Here is a 17,126-nt window from a genome sequence, read left to right on the forward strand (position 1 = left end):
CTCAAACGTATCTGGACTCCTTTTGGGACTGAATGGGGTGCACAGTATGAGTGATCATGTGATGACCATCAGGTCATAATCTTGATTAGATAAAGATCTTATCTCATAAGGATTCAATGGAGAGGTTGTTTGGAGTTTTGAATTGCAACAACTCCTTTATCTCCTCATTTGTTGTGCGCCACTTTCATGGGATTTTGAAGTGAAAAATCTGATTTCACTTATTTATTCCCTCACTCTCTTGTGCTATATATAAGTGTGTTCCTCCTTAGGGTTTTTAAGTGAAAAACCTAGCCATTCTCTCCTCCTTCCATGCGCCACCTTGTGAGGTTTTCTCTCTGAAAACATCACTCTTCTAAACACATTTGCCTAGCCTCCTCTTTCATACATTGAGCGCATAACAAGCCTCATTGTGGTGATCAATTGGTGGTTCTACAAGAAGGAGTTCTTGCATCTAGACGCGGGTGGTGTGGATCAACGTTAGAGGGTTTGAACCCTTCAGACCTGACCTTGATCATCCTGAAGTTTCACGAACAAGGTATAATATACGTCTTAAAGCACGTATCTTGTATGCATGTGTGTTCCGCTGGCGAAAATTTTTGTTTTTCCCTATCACATGCCTCGACCTTCAAGATCATTTTACTTTCAACGTCCTCTCTCTCTTTCCCTTTCATGTATATAAAAACTAAATAAGAATTGCAGCCCTGACATTTGACATATATACACATCTAGAAGGATGATGGAGTCATATGTAGCTACATACATTTGAACGGCATAAAAAATGTCATCAATGTCGTGAAGATACCTTACAATTTCAAAAGTATAATAAATGTCCATCTCACTCTCATAAACAGGAAGGTGTATATTATAGTTCAAATACAAGCCAAAAATAATATTAAAAATTACATAATTTTATACATATCACTTGATATTTCTCAACTTGGATTGCTTCATTTTAGTCTCCTTTTAATCTCCATTGTTGTTACTCAAAATTTGAATCTCTTCCCCTCCCTACACCATCCTTGAGCCAATCCACCACCTCTTTCATGCTAGGCCTCTTCTCAGCGCTATTATCAGTGCATCTAAGAGCTATTATGATTACAGTTTTCAATTGCTCCAAATCAAATTTCCCCTTCAACTTTGGATCAGCAATGTTATTAAAGAGACCCTTGTTGACATATGGTGTGACCCATTGAACAATATCCCTTTTCACTCCCCCTGGGAATTTCTCAATTGGTCTCTTGGCACTAATAATCTCCAAAAGCAAAATACCAAAGCTGTAAACATCACAGCTTTCAGAAACCTTCCCCCACATGGCGTATTCTGGTGCCAAATATCCGAGGGTCCCTTTAACCTTTGTGGTGAGATGGGTTACACCATCTGGTACCAGCTTTGCAAAACCAAAATCAGCAACTTTAGCTTGAAATTCAGGGTCTAAAAGTACATTGCTTGCCTTTATATCTCTGTGTATGATGTGAGGAGTTGACTCATGGTGCAAATACCTTTGCCAAAATGGAAATAGATAATTGTCGACAAAGTTTCAATAATTTAAACACCAAAATAATCTTAAATGGTGCATGAATGGAATATTTTCAAATGGAAGCAGTTAAAATCGGTCTACAAAAAATGCTTGAATTGCTTGCAGGCAAGTCTGCAATCATGGTCTCTTAATAAGAGTCTAAACGGTTCAATGCAGCTAGTTATTTGATTTCTTACAACCAAAACATAAAACTAACGAATACTTTTTATTTATATTTCTAATAATCTACTAAAAAAGTTGGAGGGGAAGGTACACTTACGCTAAACCTTCAGCTGCTCCAATTGCTATACTCATTCTTCTAGGCCAATCTAGTTGACATTCTTTACCAAGTGGACCATGCAAATGGGTGAGCAAGCTATGATTAGGCATGTAATCATATACAATCAACCTTTCATCCCCTCCTGCATAGAATCCCCTCAATCCCAACAAATTCTTATGCCTCACTCTTCCAAGTACTTCCACTTCAACTGCAAACTCCATCTCTGCCTTTGCAGTCATTGTCTTCAAGCGCTTCACTGCAATCTGCAAATTCCATTATTAGTTGTGCATGCATAACAAATGTCTTGTGCTAAACATTATAACAAAGAAAGTTCCAATTGACGACTAAAAGGTATGAATATATATAATTGCCTGAATGCCTTTACTTGTTCGACCAAAATAAACACTACCAAATCCACCCTCTCCAATCTTATTATCTTGATGAAAGTTGTTTGTTGCCCGAAGCAACTCCTTCAATGTGTACATTTCCCATGGATAGTCCCTATTATTCTTGTTGGCAAATCTAGTGTAAGAAAAATAAAACCACAAAATTAAACACATATACTAATGGCAAAAATAAGATTAGTAACACTAATTTACAAATCTGTGGACATAAATCAGATTAGTTTTTTAAAAATCATACTGTATTTTGCTTTGCCCTTCATTTAAGAGGAAACAACAGTAATGTTTCAAGTGCATTTTTTCGAGTAAGGAAAAGTAGGAAGGGTTTGAGGGATTGAAATTGGAAGAAAAAAAACAAAATGGACTGAAATCCTGCAAGAAAGAAGCAATAATATATGGTCGAATGCAAAGAAGCAACAAGATGGCTTATGGTATGGACAAGAGGTTGCCTTGGAAGTCAAGGACTCCGAAGGTTTATATGGTGAAAACGCAAACCAATTTTGTGTCTATTATATGGTGGCATATGCTATTGTTTACTAGCTTTCGTCAAGCTCCCTCTTCCTTTGGAAATGTCACACATTTATATTCCTTTTGGGATAGACAATTAATCATTCTCGAGCGCTTTATTTTATTATAAGTTATATATTATACATATAAATGAGTCAGTATCATTTTTAACTGGGGTAAGTTCACTCTTATGGCCATGATCCCATTTATATTTAGTTGCCTGTATTCATTAGATAAGAGAGTCGTTAGATCTAAGCAAATCAATAATCAAGATTTGATATAAGATTTCGTATTTTTATATCAGTGTAAAGAATAATTTGCCCCTAAATAAATTAACAGAGCAATGAGAATTTGGTTTTGAAAAAATTTAATCAAGGGAAAGTGATGCTATCACTGATTGCTATCCTCTCTTTTGATTAAACAGTTAAAAATTGTCCAAGGAGGTCGATTTAAAGCTGGGTATAGAATATTTTTTTTGGGAGTGAATCCTGTTATGTTAAATAAAAGGAAAAAGTGTGTGTCATTTTAAAGGATGTAAAGTTGTGTCATTTTAAGAGAGAGAAAAAGATAGATAAAGGAGGAGACAGAGTTGTCAAAAAATAAATAAAGGTATGGGTCTTACCTCTTTATGAGAGTGAAAGATATAAGTTGTGTCATTTAAAATGATAAATATTTTTTTCTAAATAAAATATGACATGTTCATGTAAGATAATCATAATCATATAATATGATAAGGAAAGAGAAAAAAAAAATATTGAAATAGATAGTTATATAATCATTACTATTAACCCACCTTTATATGATTATAATTTTCTTATATGACTGTGTCATATTTTATTTAATATGAGAGGATCCATTTTCGTCTTTTTTTAGTTGAAAGTCAAGCACAATGAGCTATAGCCCGTTCATATATTATAGAATTGAAAATGGAATATTTAAGCGTAGAATTTTATTATATTTTATTTTTGCTAAATTTTCAGTTTATGCTCACTGATATTTTGATCTAAAAAAATTTAACATGACAGTGGAAGTAGTGAAGTTCACGAATATTGATTCCACTAATTGGTTAAAGATATTTTTCTGGGTACCAAATTGAACTGTTAAATCCTAGAAAGGGTACATAAACATAAGTTATTTTATTTAAAAGGAAGTTGTTCGATTCAAGGTACACCGGTGAAGAAAATTATATAATATCACATATCTGCTGTTTCTTGGCTCCCAAAAGAGGTGGAAAATGGACGGCGAAGACAACGTTTGAGACGATGGCTTAAAGGGTTTAATATTTTTTGTATCCTATCTATATAAAAGTAGGAAAAACTACTCTTATACAACATAAGAACATAAGAGTAGTCTATTTCTTATAGATCCATCGAAAACTGTGACACTCTTTTTTCTTTTCTTTATTTCTTTTTTTGTAAACAATGAGCCTCATGTCTCTACAACATAAGATATCTTCTCTCATGTAACAAGAGATTAGATGAACCCATAAAAGTATATAAGGTCTATATATATATTGGGCTATGTTTTTCTCATGTTACATGAGATAGCATTGTCTCGTGTAGAGACATAATTAAGTGGGTCTCACAACTAAAAAAAAGAAAAGTTGGTTCGGATTTCGATGGATGTGTAACATGAGATAAATTTTTTTATGTAACATGAGAAAATATTTCTCATATATATTTTCTCTTTTCTCTTCATATTATCTTACATAGGCTCTATATATTTTTATGACTTTAATATTTCTAAAGTGAATTTGTTTCAAAAATGACATCATTTTAAGTTGAAAAATTAAAAAATTATAATGAAAAAGATTATTATAACCCTGATATAAATTATAATTACAAAAATATTTTAATTTTCGTCTTAAAATAATTTTATTTATCGATATTGACCGTAGAAAAATAAACCCTAGTTTTATATATATAAAAAATAATTTTATTTTCTATCACATAGAAAACACAAACACCAAAGCCACGGTTTAATGTTAAGTTTTTCTGGTAAGAAACTTATTTCCAGGTTTCTCTCTTTCTCTCTCCCCTTCTTAAGTTATTTATTTATTTATTTTTGTTTTTACACTGTGGAATTTAATATTACCATTTTATAAAGGTACTACTATCATATACTAACGACAAAAATCAGTAACGATGTACTTTTCCCAACAACTACAAAATAAGAACGAGTAATTTTGTGTTTATCCCAAAAAAGAACGAGTAATTTTGTGATGAGTAGTACTATTCACGATTGTTGAAACAAATATTATTTTATATCTATATTAGCAACTATTTCGCACATTATGAAGATATTTTTTTTGGTACAAACATTATAAAAATATTTTAAAATTTAAGTAAAATTTAACAAATATAAGTTAAAAGAAGTTTTTTTTTAAAAAATATTTAAATTATATGGGATGTTTGTATAATTATTTTGGAGAAAATCTAATATATATAGACTGGTTGAGAAAATTTTTATATTATTAGGAAAATAATACATAATTAATTTAAACGAATATAAACTTAATATTTAAAAGAAGTTGAATGACACGTGTTAATCCTTTAAAGAGACTAATTTAAAAGATTAAATACTTTTAAACTACTATGTTCTTTTTTTTTTGTTAGGGAAAATACTATATATAGTCTAATAGAACATATAAGAGTAGAGTAGCTTCAGTTTAGGTATATTTAAACACACAAAAAAAAAGATAGAAAAGAACAAGTGTTACTAATAAAAAAATTGAAAGAAATTAATTTAAGAATATAATTAGCAGTTGTAATTTAAGAAGAAAAAGAAAATTTTATATTAAATAATTGAAAATATTCATTTTGAAAGTATAAATAGTTGAGATTTAAAAAAAAAAAAACAACTTTTTTAAAGTATTCATTAATTTGAGAGTTTTTAAAAACACTAAAAAAAAGTACTAGTTATTGATAAATTTATGTCTCGAGAAAAAGAAGAAGGACAATAGAAGATTATCTCATTTTTAAGAGAGAATACTCTATTTTAATTCGTGAAGATGAATAATTTTAATTACTTAATTGTATTTAACTTCATCAAAAAATTTAACATATTTATATTCTTATTTTGCAACTTCATATTAACATAAAATGATGTGAAAAAACATTTTCCAACAACAGTGGTACTAATTATGTGATACACGTCCCCGCTTGCTCCTTCAAAGAACACTACACCCGTTACATGTTTTCAATGTGTATAAACACGTCTTTTGCGTTTAACCAGACGTTTAGTCGTTGATCACCTAATTCCTTCAATGTCTTTTGGTGGGTGTTTGGACCTCGTGCCATCTCTTAGCTAGACAAATTTATTCCCACTTAAATTATCAAAATATTATAATTTCATGTTTGCATCTCTATTCCCTGAACATATATTTTAGTATCATATAGGACATGGTAGAAATTGCTACTTTGGATACTCAATTGGAGTCTGTTTGGATTTTTTTTTAAGTTAAAAACTGTTGGACTTCCTCCTTCAATGCTAAGTCCAAGCTCATTGAGAGGTTTCCTAAAAACCCTAAATCCTAGATCTCACCTCCTATATATATTCATTAGTTGTGGGTGGATGCTAGGTTAAGAGATTAGAGAGAAAATTTGAGAGAATTATTTGAAAGATTTGAGCAAAGCTTTATGCCTAAAAACCCTAAATTCTAGATCTCATCTCTAGGGAGGTTTGTTTATCGCCATTGTTGAAAAGGTTGAATTAACCACCACATTGGAGAGTTTGATTATTTGTAACCATTATCTTCATAGCGGATTTTGATCTGAACTAGGTCCCGTGGGTTTTACTTCTTCATTGGAGAAGATTTTTTCACGTTAAAAATTGCTTGTGTTCTCTCTCTCTTCTTCTCCTCTCTCTTCTGTTTTCGTTTTGATTTTTCCGCTGCGCTGCCCGACCTGGTGAAGTTCAGGCCGGGTATTACCGAGATCAGGATCTTGTTGATTGACTTCCGCACAGTGGTATCAAAGCCCGAGTTCGACGGGTTCTGAGGGAGACGAGATGGAGACCAGTGGCATAACCAATGATGGAGACATGTTCAAGCTGACCGCAGATAATTTTACCTATTAGAGACCAATGATGGAAGGTCATCTCTACTGCAAAGATTTACATGAGCCCATTACCCTTGATAAGATACCGGAAGGCAAAACTGATAAGGAGTGGCAGATTCAGAGTCGTAAGGCGCTAGCTATAATTAGAAAATATATAGACAAAAACCTCTTTGAGCACGTGTCCGAGTTCACGAACGCGCATGAGCTGTGGACGAAGCTGGAGTGCATGATTCAGAAGGCAGGAACAAAGCACACCTAGTTCGCCGACTTGTGAAGCTTGAATACAAGGACGACATGAGTATGATTGAACACTTCAACACCTACAAAGGTATTGTGAATCAGGTGTCAAAGGCTGAGATGAAAATTGATGACGAAATGCAGGCCTTGTTGCTGTTGAGCTCGCTGCCAGAAAGCTGGGATACTCTGGTGGTGACCTTGAATAATTCGACTCCAGATGGAAAATTGAAGATGAATGTCGTGACAGACAACCTCTTGGGCGAAGAAGCAGGGAGAAGAGAACGAGGTATTTCGAGCACGTCTGAGGCCAATGTTGCTGAGAACAGAGGGAAATCTGACTCCCGGGGTAGAAGCAAAAGCCGAAGTCGAGATCGTGATAGAAGATGAAAGTTCAGAGGTCGATCAAAGCCCGAGATATGAGTTGAAGTGCTTTTACTGTGGAAAGACATGTCATAAGAAGCCGGACTGCTGGACCCTGCAGAATGACGAGAAGAATGGCTCTGTGAAGTCAGATCAGATTGTTCCCAAGAAGAGGGAAGACAAAAGCACCACTGCTGTGGCTGCCAACCCAGATGCCGAGATATTCCTCCTTGGTGAGGATAATTATTTGAATGTTGTATATGATGACTGCACCTGGATTGTTGACTCCGATGCCTCCTTTCACGTTACTCCACACAAAGGTTTTTTCTCCTCTTACCGATGTGGTGATTTTGGAGTCGTGAAGATGCGAAATCAGGTGACCAGCAAGATTGTTGATGTCGGTGATGTAACTCTGACCACAGATGTCGAGTGCTGACTTGTGTTGAAAGATGTGAGGCATGTTCCTGACATGCGATTGAACCTAATCTCGGTAGGCAAGCTTGATGATGTCGGGTTAGTGAACTACTTCGGTAGTGTGAGATGGAAGCTAGCCAAAGGAAACTTGGTCGTGGCCCGAGATAAGAAGGAAGGCTCCTTGTACGTGATGCAAGGAAAGATCAATGGCGGAGAAGCCAATTCTGTCCGAGACGAACCTAGCTTGGAGCTTTGGCACAAACACTTCGTCCACATAAGCGAGAAAGGGCTCCAGATCCTGAACTAGAAAGGATCATTGACCGAGTTGAAAGGTCAAGCGTTGGAGAGTTGCACGCACTGCTTAGCTGGAAAGCAGCACCGGGTTTCTTTTCTAAGACCGGATCAACCCAGAAGACGCAGGTAAATTCTTGACCTCGTCCATACTGATGTTTGCTCCATGTCGAAAAGATCCCTTAGAGGATATCAGTACTTTGTTTCGTTTATTGATGACCATTCCCGCAAAGTGTGGGTATATTTGTTGAAGTCTAAAGACCAGGTACTCCAATCTTTTAAAGAATTACATGCAATGGTTGAAAGGGAGACTGGCAATAAATTGAAGGTGGTCCGATCTGACAATGGTGGTGAGTATTGCGGCCCATTTGATGCATATTGCAGAGAGGCGGGATTCGACTTGAGAAGACGCCCCCAAGACTCCACAGTTGAATGGATTGGCTGAGAGGATGAACCTAACAATTGAAGAGAAGGTATGAAGCATGTTATCCAATGCCGGGTTACCGAAATCATTCTGGGGAGAAGCCGTCAGAACTACCGTTGACTTGATCAACCTCTCACCATCATGACCACTTGAAGGAGAAATTCCAGAAGAAGTCTGGACAGGTCGGAAAGCGGCCTATAATCAATTGAAGGTGTTTGGATGCTGAACTTTCGTGCATATCCCTAAAGATGAAAGGGCAAAACTTGATGCGAAAACTAAAGAATGCATCTATCTTGGTTCGCCGAGATGTGAGTTCGGGTTCTGACTTTGGGATCCAATTAATAAGAAGATAGTGAGAAGCCGAGATGTGATTTTTCATGAAAATGAGAACATTCATGACATCTTGAAGCCCAAAGTCTGAGTTACTGTCAGAAGTGAAGAACCCAACCCTCCTGTCCGAGCTGAAGCAGGGGGAGAAAATCATGAAAATGAAGAAATTGATGACCAGCAACCGGCTGAGGATGACCAAGACACTGAGGTCCGAGTTGATGATGAGATCCGGGATTAGAATGATGAACCGGGTTCTCAAGCAGAAGAACAGCCGAGATATCTAACTCGAGAAAGAAGACCCTCTACAAGATACCCATCTGATGAATACATCGTTGTTGCTGAAGACGGTGAGCCTCAGAGTTATGATGAGGCTGTGGCGAGCTCAGAGAAAGAAGAATGGGAAAAGGCAATGCAAGACGAGATGAAGTCTTTGCACGAGAATCAGACTTATGAGCTGACTGAGTTTCCTGAAGGAAGACGAACTTTGATAAATAAATGGGTCTACAAGATTAAGAATGAAGAGAATGGGCAGAAGCCGAGATACAAAGCCCGAATTGTAGTAAAGGCTGCAATCAGAAGAAAGGAGTTGACTTTGAGGAGATTTTTTCTCCTGTGGTGAAAATGACCTCAGTCCGAACCGTGTTAGCCATGGTAGCTTCGATAGACCTTGAGGTAGAACAAATGGACATGAAGACGACATTTCTTCACGGTGATTTAGAAGAAGAAATATATATGGAGAAACCTGAGGGGTTTTGAGCTACAGATCAAGAAGACTTGGTATGTCAGTTGAAGAAGAGCTTCTATGGCTTGAAGCAAGCACCTCGACAGTGGTACAAGAAATTTGAGTCATTCATGACTGATCACAAGTTTGAGAAGACAGAAGCCGACCACTGCGTATGTGTGAAGAGGTATGAGACCGAAGATTTTCTGATATTGTTGTTATATGTTGACAACATGCTTATTGTAGGGAAAGACAAATCGAGGATAGCCGCCCTGAAAAAGGCGTTATGCTCGTCCTTCGCAATGAAGGACCTCGGCCCTACAAAGCAGATTTTCGGAATCAAGATTATCCGAGATAGACAAAAGAAGCTACTGTGGCTGAGTCAAGAGAAGTATAATGAGAAGATATTGAAGAGATTAAGCATGGACAAAGCCAAAACAGTGAGCACCCCCCTAGCCGGACACATAAAGCTGAACCAGAAGCAATGTCCGAGATCTGATGAAGACTAAGATGAGATGATGGAGGTCCCGTACCAATCCGCCGTCGGAAGCTTGATGTATGCGATGGTTTGCACTAGATTCGACTTGGCGTTTGCTGTTAGAATGGTAAGCTGGTATCTGTCAAACCCCGGCAAAGAGCATTGGGAAACAGTGAAGTGGATCTTCAAGTACCTCTGAGGAAATACCGATTTATGTCTCCGATTTGGAGAAGGCAAAGTCGAGTTGCAAGGCTACTCGGGTTCTGATTTAGGGGGAGATTCCGACTCGAGAAAATCGACGACAGATACATGATGAGATTTGCCGGAGGAGCTGTCTCTTGGCAATCAAGACTTCAGAAATGTGTTGCACTATCGACAACTGAGGCTGAGTACATTGTCGCGACTGAGGCAAGCAAAGAGATGTTGTGGATGAAGAAGTTCCTCATGGAACTCGGTCATGATCAAGACAAGTACGAGCTAGGTTGTGACAATCAAAACACAATCCATCTTGCGAAGAATTCAACCTATCACTCCCGCACTAAGCATATTGATTTGAGGTATCACTGGATCCGGGATATGGTGGAAGATGGAGAGCTCGAACTTGTCAAAGTGCACACTGACCAAAATTGGTCTGACATGATGACAAAGCCGGTTCCAGCAAAGAAATTTGAAGACTGCTATGAAGGAGTCGGGCTGATGCTGAAGCCTACGCATTGAAGTCGGAGGGGGAGATTTGTTGGGCTTCCTCCTTCAATGCTAAGTCCAAGCCCATTGAGGGGTATCCTAAAAACCCTAAACCCTAGATCTCACCTCCTATATATATTCATTAGTTGTGGGTAGAGGCTAGGTTAAGAGATTAGAGAGAAAATTTAAGAGAATTATTTGAGAGATTTGAGCAAAGCTTTATGCTTTGTATTTGAGAGATCTCTAAAGAGTTTGAGTGAAACATCTCTAGGGAGGTTTGATTATCACCATTGTTGGAAAGGTTGAGTTAACTACCACATTGGTGAGTTTGATTATTTGTAACCATTATCTTCATAGTGGATTCTGATCTGGACTAGGTCCCGCGGGTTTTTACTTCTTCATTGGAGAAGGTTTTTCTACGTTAAAAATTTCTTGTGTTCTCTTTCTCTTCTTCTCTTCTCTCTCCTGTTTTCGTTTTGATTTTTCCTCTGCGCTGCCCGACCTGGTGAAGTTCAGGCCGATGTATTGCCGAGATCCCAGATCAAGATCTTGTTGATTGACTTCTGCACAAAGGCTTCTTAGCTGAGCTTGAGGGAACCGAGTTCCCAACAAAAACTACTTTTAAGTTAAAATTTAAAAAAAAAAGAGCATTATTTAAAAAAAAAGCTTAGAAAAAATTAAAAGCTGTTAGGTGATCATTATAATTATATAAAAGTTTTAGCTTTAAGAAATTTTTTTTTTTCAAGAAAAGCTAATCAAAGCTCCTCGTAGAAGCTTTTGGCTTTTGACTTTTTTTTTCATTATAAAAAAAAACTTTTTTTTATTATAAAAGTTCTCAATTAAACTTGTTTGGTCTAACTTCTGCATATAAGGAGAAGAGAAAATAATAGAGAGATGATCTAAACAGACACTTGATAATTAACAATGTTCTTACATAGAAGAATAATTAACAATGTTCTTACATAGAAGAATAATCACGTTCTTAGTATTATCTGGTTTTAAACAATTTTAATGCAGTCTCGAAGGCCTACATGACTCAAACGTATATGAGAACTAGAGTAAAAGAATACTTTGTCTAATTGATGGAAATGAAATTAAGTGAGACTCGAACATTGATTAGAAATGGAATATATAGGTGAAAATCATATAAGTACAAAAATATTCATTTTCTTAAGCTAATAGTTGTGATTTCACTTTTCGTAATATTAACCCATATATAAGAGTTAAGAGACATACGCACACTTTGGGAATCTGAAAGAGAAGTTTCAATAAATTTATTAAGTTGAAATGTGATATTAATCCCACTTGTGGTGATGTCAATCCGTGAGATCCCTTGTACGGGATCCCAAAAGCAATTCACAATTTGAAGAATATGAAACGTGACATGCATTATTAATTGTTTAATTATGAAAACAATGGCTTTCAGCTCCTAGGAAAGCTAAAGTATCTCCCTCTTCGAAAACACAGAGAAGAGGAAAACAGAGACTTTTTGGGTCCTCTTAAAAGATCTACCAAAATAATTGATTTGTAGCCGTTGACATTGTTAAATTCATGGAGAACCGACTATATCTCCTTATATGTAGCTACATCTACATGTATAATAACTTCAAAAAGGTTACCTAGGCCCATAACACAGTGCAATTACAACTCCACAATCAAGATAAGAGGGATAATATCCTCACTACTAAAAATTTTCATTACTAACTTACTATTTATCTAATTATCATTGGATCAAAGAGAGAGAATGTTAAAAAGTTTTTGAAGAAAAAAAAAATATTAATCCAATAATAATTAAATAAATAGTAAGTTGATAGTAAAAAATTTTGATACTGAGAATATCCCTTCTCTTAAAATAAATATCCATATCATTTTCATAAACAGGAGGAACTATATTAATTTTTTTTTGGATACAGGAACTATATTAAATTTAATTTCACATGCATGCCAAGTAATTATCTTGTTGTGGGTATCATTTTATTCGTCTCCATTCTTGTAACTTAAAATTTGGAATATCCTTTCTTCTACTACCCTTAAACAACTCACTTCTGCCATGCTAGGCCTCTTTTTGGATGATATCTGCACATCTCATAGATTATAAATTTTACTTGTTAAAACGCACAAACACAAAATTAGGTGGGTAAATAAGTTAGACTATACTTTGACTTAAATAGGTTGAACTTATACAAAAAATATTGGATATAGCCTGACCTATTAGTCTATGTATAGCCCAAATTACAAGTCTGGTTAAGCCTATTAAACTTGCTTAAGCCTATTCTTGACCTGTATTTAAAAAATAAAAGTTTTGGCTAGACCTGCTTAAGCCTATTAAACATTCAACGATTAAAAGAATAACTAAAATAATATTATTTTATTATTCAAAATTATTAAAATAATAATTTTATTTATTATATTTTAAATAAATAATATGATATAGATCGACCTGTAAATTTATAGGCCTAACATGTACAAAAAAACCTATGACCTATTTTTTAAGGGTTTGTTTTTTCTAATGTTACTTTAGATAACTTTATCTAATGTTCATCAAAACGACGTCTTTTTGGGACGGAAATCATGGTATTTTTGTAATTTTAATTTATTTCAAGGTTATAATTGTCTTTATCACTCTAATTTTTTAATTTTTCAACCCCAAAACGACGTCGTTTCGATGAACATTAGATAAAGTTATCTAAAGTAACATCGGAAACTTTTTTCCCATTTTTTAAATAAATTTTTTTAAAAACCTAGACCTATTCTATTTTACTATTTATAATAGACTAAGTCTGGCCTAACATATATAACTCATTTACACTCCTACACAAAATTATGTGCTTTATGAGCTAAAACGCTTAAAATGCACACAATTTCCTCCTCCATCGCACAAGGACCGAAGGTAAGTAAGTACCCATTCTCTGTTTTGTTCGCTTGAATCTTTGTTATTTGGCTGGGTTTGTTGTTGAAGAAGTTAAGAAATATAACCTTATTCCCGGTGTTCCACACCATTCCAATTAGAATAGGGACTGTTCATGCGAATCTAGGGTTCTTGCTTGGGATTTTGGGGTTTTTGAATTTTGATGGAATGTTCATGGAATTAATCTAATAAAATCCCAATTGAATGCATAGGTGAGGTGCAAACACAATGAATTCTTGGATTGGTTGGGGAATATACCCCCGAGAGTCTCATGAAATTGGGGCTTAGGGTTCCAACTCAAATTGGATGCCTAGGTTGTGTGTAATCATGATCAACTGATGCTTTGATAGCGATATGTTTTTTTTTTTTTCGTTCCTGAAACCAGAATTGTTGTTCCGGTTGTAAAAATTGTGGGTTTTCGTTGCTTTGCTTTAATTTTACAAATTGATCGCTAAAACTCTCAATTGGCTACATGAAACTCTCAATTGGCCACATGATGGAATGATGGAGTAGTAGACAATAAAGCATGATAGATTTTTGTGGATTGAGTAGAATTTTATGCTGGGTTCCTACGGGTGGGGTTTAAGGTTCCCATAATTCTTGAATTTGGGGGCTTTTTGAATTACCTATGTATATAGGCAATTGGTCATGGTAATTCCGTGTTGAAAGCTTAATTACGATTTTTGTTGGCTGGATTGCTTGTACCATGGACCTGAATTGTGTCTTGGGCTATTGAGTTCGGGTCTATGATTTGGGGGTTTAGGTTTTTCTTGAAATTTTATGCATATGTTTGTTTAACCCACAATTAGAGAAGCCATTGGTATGTGCGAACTGAGTGGCATGTATACTGTTGGTCCTATTAGAGAGTGAGATTACTTTCGATGGAGAACTGTGAATCGTGACATGTTGGCATTGACTTGCTGTTCATCAGTGCAATTGTACAACACGGGCTGTTCTTATGGTATGACGTGTTGCATTTAGCTGTTTTTTTTTTTTCAAACGTGATGTTGAATTTGGATACCCTTTGCATTTATATTGACTTACTTGAGTTGTTTACTTTAAAAAATGTCAGGGGAATGAGTTGGGCTATTGAATCTGACTTTGGGAATATATTGGATAATAAGTCTCGGAATTGGTTGCTTTATTATTAATGTGATTTTGGCCAATTATTGCTATCATCTTTGCTCATGACTAAAGGTCAAGAATATGACATGTGCCGTTAAGTTCATGGTTATTAGTAGCGGATAGCGGCCAGTAGCAGCGAACCTCCAAAATGATATGGTGAATAGCGCTACAGTTGTAATACTTGTGTGCAATCCGGTGAATTATCATCAAAATGATATTAAGCGCAGTTTAGTCTTAGTTACGAGCAGTGAAAATAACGTTAAAATTATTAAGTGGAAATGCAGATAAACTTTTTTCATTCTATGTTAATTTGTGATCAATTACTTGCATGTCGAGTTAATTGTAATGTACATTACTTGTTCTTCAATTATCTTATTTACAATCTACATACATGCTTACCTACATATTTCATGAACTAGGTATTACAAGAGAACATCCTTAAGCTTAATGTATCACTTAGAATGTGCATTTCTTGGTATCTAAGTTATCAAATTTCATTCATGTCATACATACCTAAATGATATTTCCTAAAAATCCATTGCGTAGGCTTTCACGTACATAACATTGTCTTAATTAATAGACAACATAATTAATTATGTCATTGCAATATATAATCAAAACAATACACATTTAATGCCATATGCTTATACATGTTCTCAAACAACATTAAACAAGATTATTTCAAAATGGAATAGACAGCCTCTATGCTTTTAACAAATGTAAACATAGCATAATGTATCAAATGTTAGTCATAACATGCACTGATCTCTATCCTGGTATCACACCACGAGATGCTTTAACATCATCACTTATAGTACTTGAAAAATGGTCCTTACACAGGGTGAGAAAAAATCTTAGTAAACTAGGGGTCCTTAAAGGATTTTTTCGCCCCTAAGTTCACTTCAGGTATAAAGCAATAAGCAAAAATATAATACAATATATGTATAACAATGCAATGCTTATAATCACAATCAGCAAACCATCCCTCAGTACACTCGTCCATCCCTGGAATGTTCATATGTTACCTCCAACAAAAGTTCTTCCATCACATGGCATCTTTTCTTTGGTATTCCACTCACTCAATATTGCATCCATATTACTTTGGTACTGAGGGGTTCATATTATATTTTGAAGAGTAAAGTCCTCTAAACAAAGCACTTTCGAGGCAAGGTTCTCCTATCACATTGGCATCCCTTTTTAGGCATTAGCATTAATATATAAATGTCTCAATTGGATTGGCATAACTCAGGTTATGTCTTTCGCAAACCGGCTACTACAAACCGGGCTTTTGGAAGCAGAGCAGCTACTTTAAACTCAAATTGGGATTGATCCACTTATGTAAAAATTTCAAAACTTTCCAGAATTAAATATCTTTGAATTAGCTTTACATATGTTCAAGCCTCAATCAATTGGAGCTCTCTAGCTCAAGTTATACCTATTTTACTACAACATATTCCTGCCTAGTGAATATAATAGCACCACTCTCTTAACTTCATGATCAATTTAAGCTACTCAAACATTAAAATTAGATTTCAACTCCTTCATAAAATTTGTAGGACATTAATTTAGTGGTTAAGTGAGGTGGACTATGCATAATACACTAATTAATTATTAAATCCTAAAATGGACTTAATTAGGGTTTAGAAGCACTAATTATGTAATTAGTGAACCTAATGAACTAAGATTTAAGGTGACCATGTGGGAATGCATAATTGACCTAATAATAGAAAAATCCTAAAATTAAAGTGACTTAGAGTTTCTAACCAAAGATAATTAGGATTTGCTAATTAAACACACTTAGGGTTAAATGATCAGTTTTTAGGCTAACTTTGGGAGAGCATATCTCCCTCCACAGAGGTCCTATAGGGATGTGCCATATATTATTTTGAAGCTTGAGATGTTAGCTATGTGGTGTCAAAATTTGGTACCATTTGAAGATGTATAACATCTTGTAGGTTCGATATGATGATGCTATCTTTATGTTGTATGCCTGTATTATATGTTTTATATCTGACTTGTCATGCAGGAAGTGAGCTCAGGGGATTAGAGGATCCTCTATGAATCTTGAGCTTACTGAGATGTGTTATCTCACCCCGTTTAGGGACATCATTTTAGGTACCCAGAGTAGTGGTGATGCTTCTAGGGGCAAGGCCCCCGCCTTGGAATAGTGGATGACGCTGCTGATTTATCTTTATTATGTTTAGACTCTATGATGACATGTATATTTATTAACATATTCGATTATCTTATGTTGAGATTATGCTATGTATTTATTTAGGCTCATGATTGTAGTATTGGAGCCATGAATTATTTACCGATGCTTAGACGCGTTTGAAATTAATATAGACTTGATGTATGTTTTCCGTTATTTGGGCATGGAGCCTTATTGTCT

The 17,126-nt window shown here is 35.3% G+C and overlaps 1 long non-coding RNA gene and 1 pseudogene across 2 annotated transcripts; one reads left to right on the top strand and one right to left on the bottom strand.

Annotated features, from left to right (window-relative positions):
- Positions 1–963: 963 nt before the first annotated feature.
- LOC133303140 (PTI1-like tyrosine-protein kinase At3g15890) lies at positions 964–2,494 on the bottom strand (annotated as a pseudogene).
- Positions 2,495–13,509: 11,015 nt separating this feature from the next.
- Positions 13,510–17,102, top strand: LOC133303137 (uncharacterized). 2 transcript variants are annotated; one of them, XR_009750426.1, is made up of 3 exons: positions 13,510–13,595; positions 14,473–14,570; positions 16,850–17,102. It is a non-coding gene; the product is annotated as an uncharacterized LOC133303137 (long non-coding RNA). The 2 variants fall into 2 exon arrangements; XR_009750425.1 differs by having other exon boundaries at positions 13,516–13,591.
- The last annotated feature ends 24 nt before the right edge of the window (positions 17,103–17,126 follow it).

Source organism: Gastrolobium bilobum, unplaced genomic scaffold (assembly GCF_033153095.1).
Source record: "Gastrolobium bilobum isolate Gb01-03AN ecotype WA unplaced genomic scaffold, APGP_CSIRO_Gbil_v1 utg10336, whole genome shotgun sequence".
In the NCBI taxonomy this organism is placed as follows: Eukaryota; Viridiplantae; Streptophyta; class Magnoliopsida; order Fabales; family Fabaceae; genus Gastrolobium; species Gastrolobium bilobum.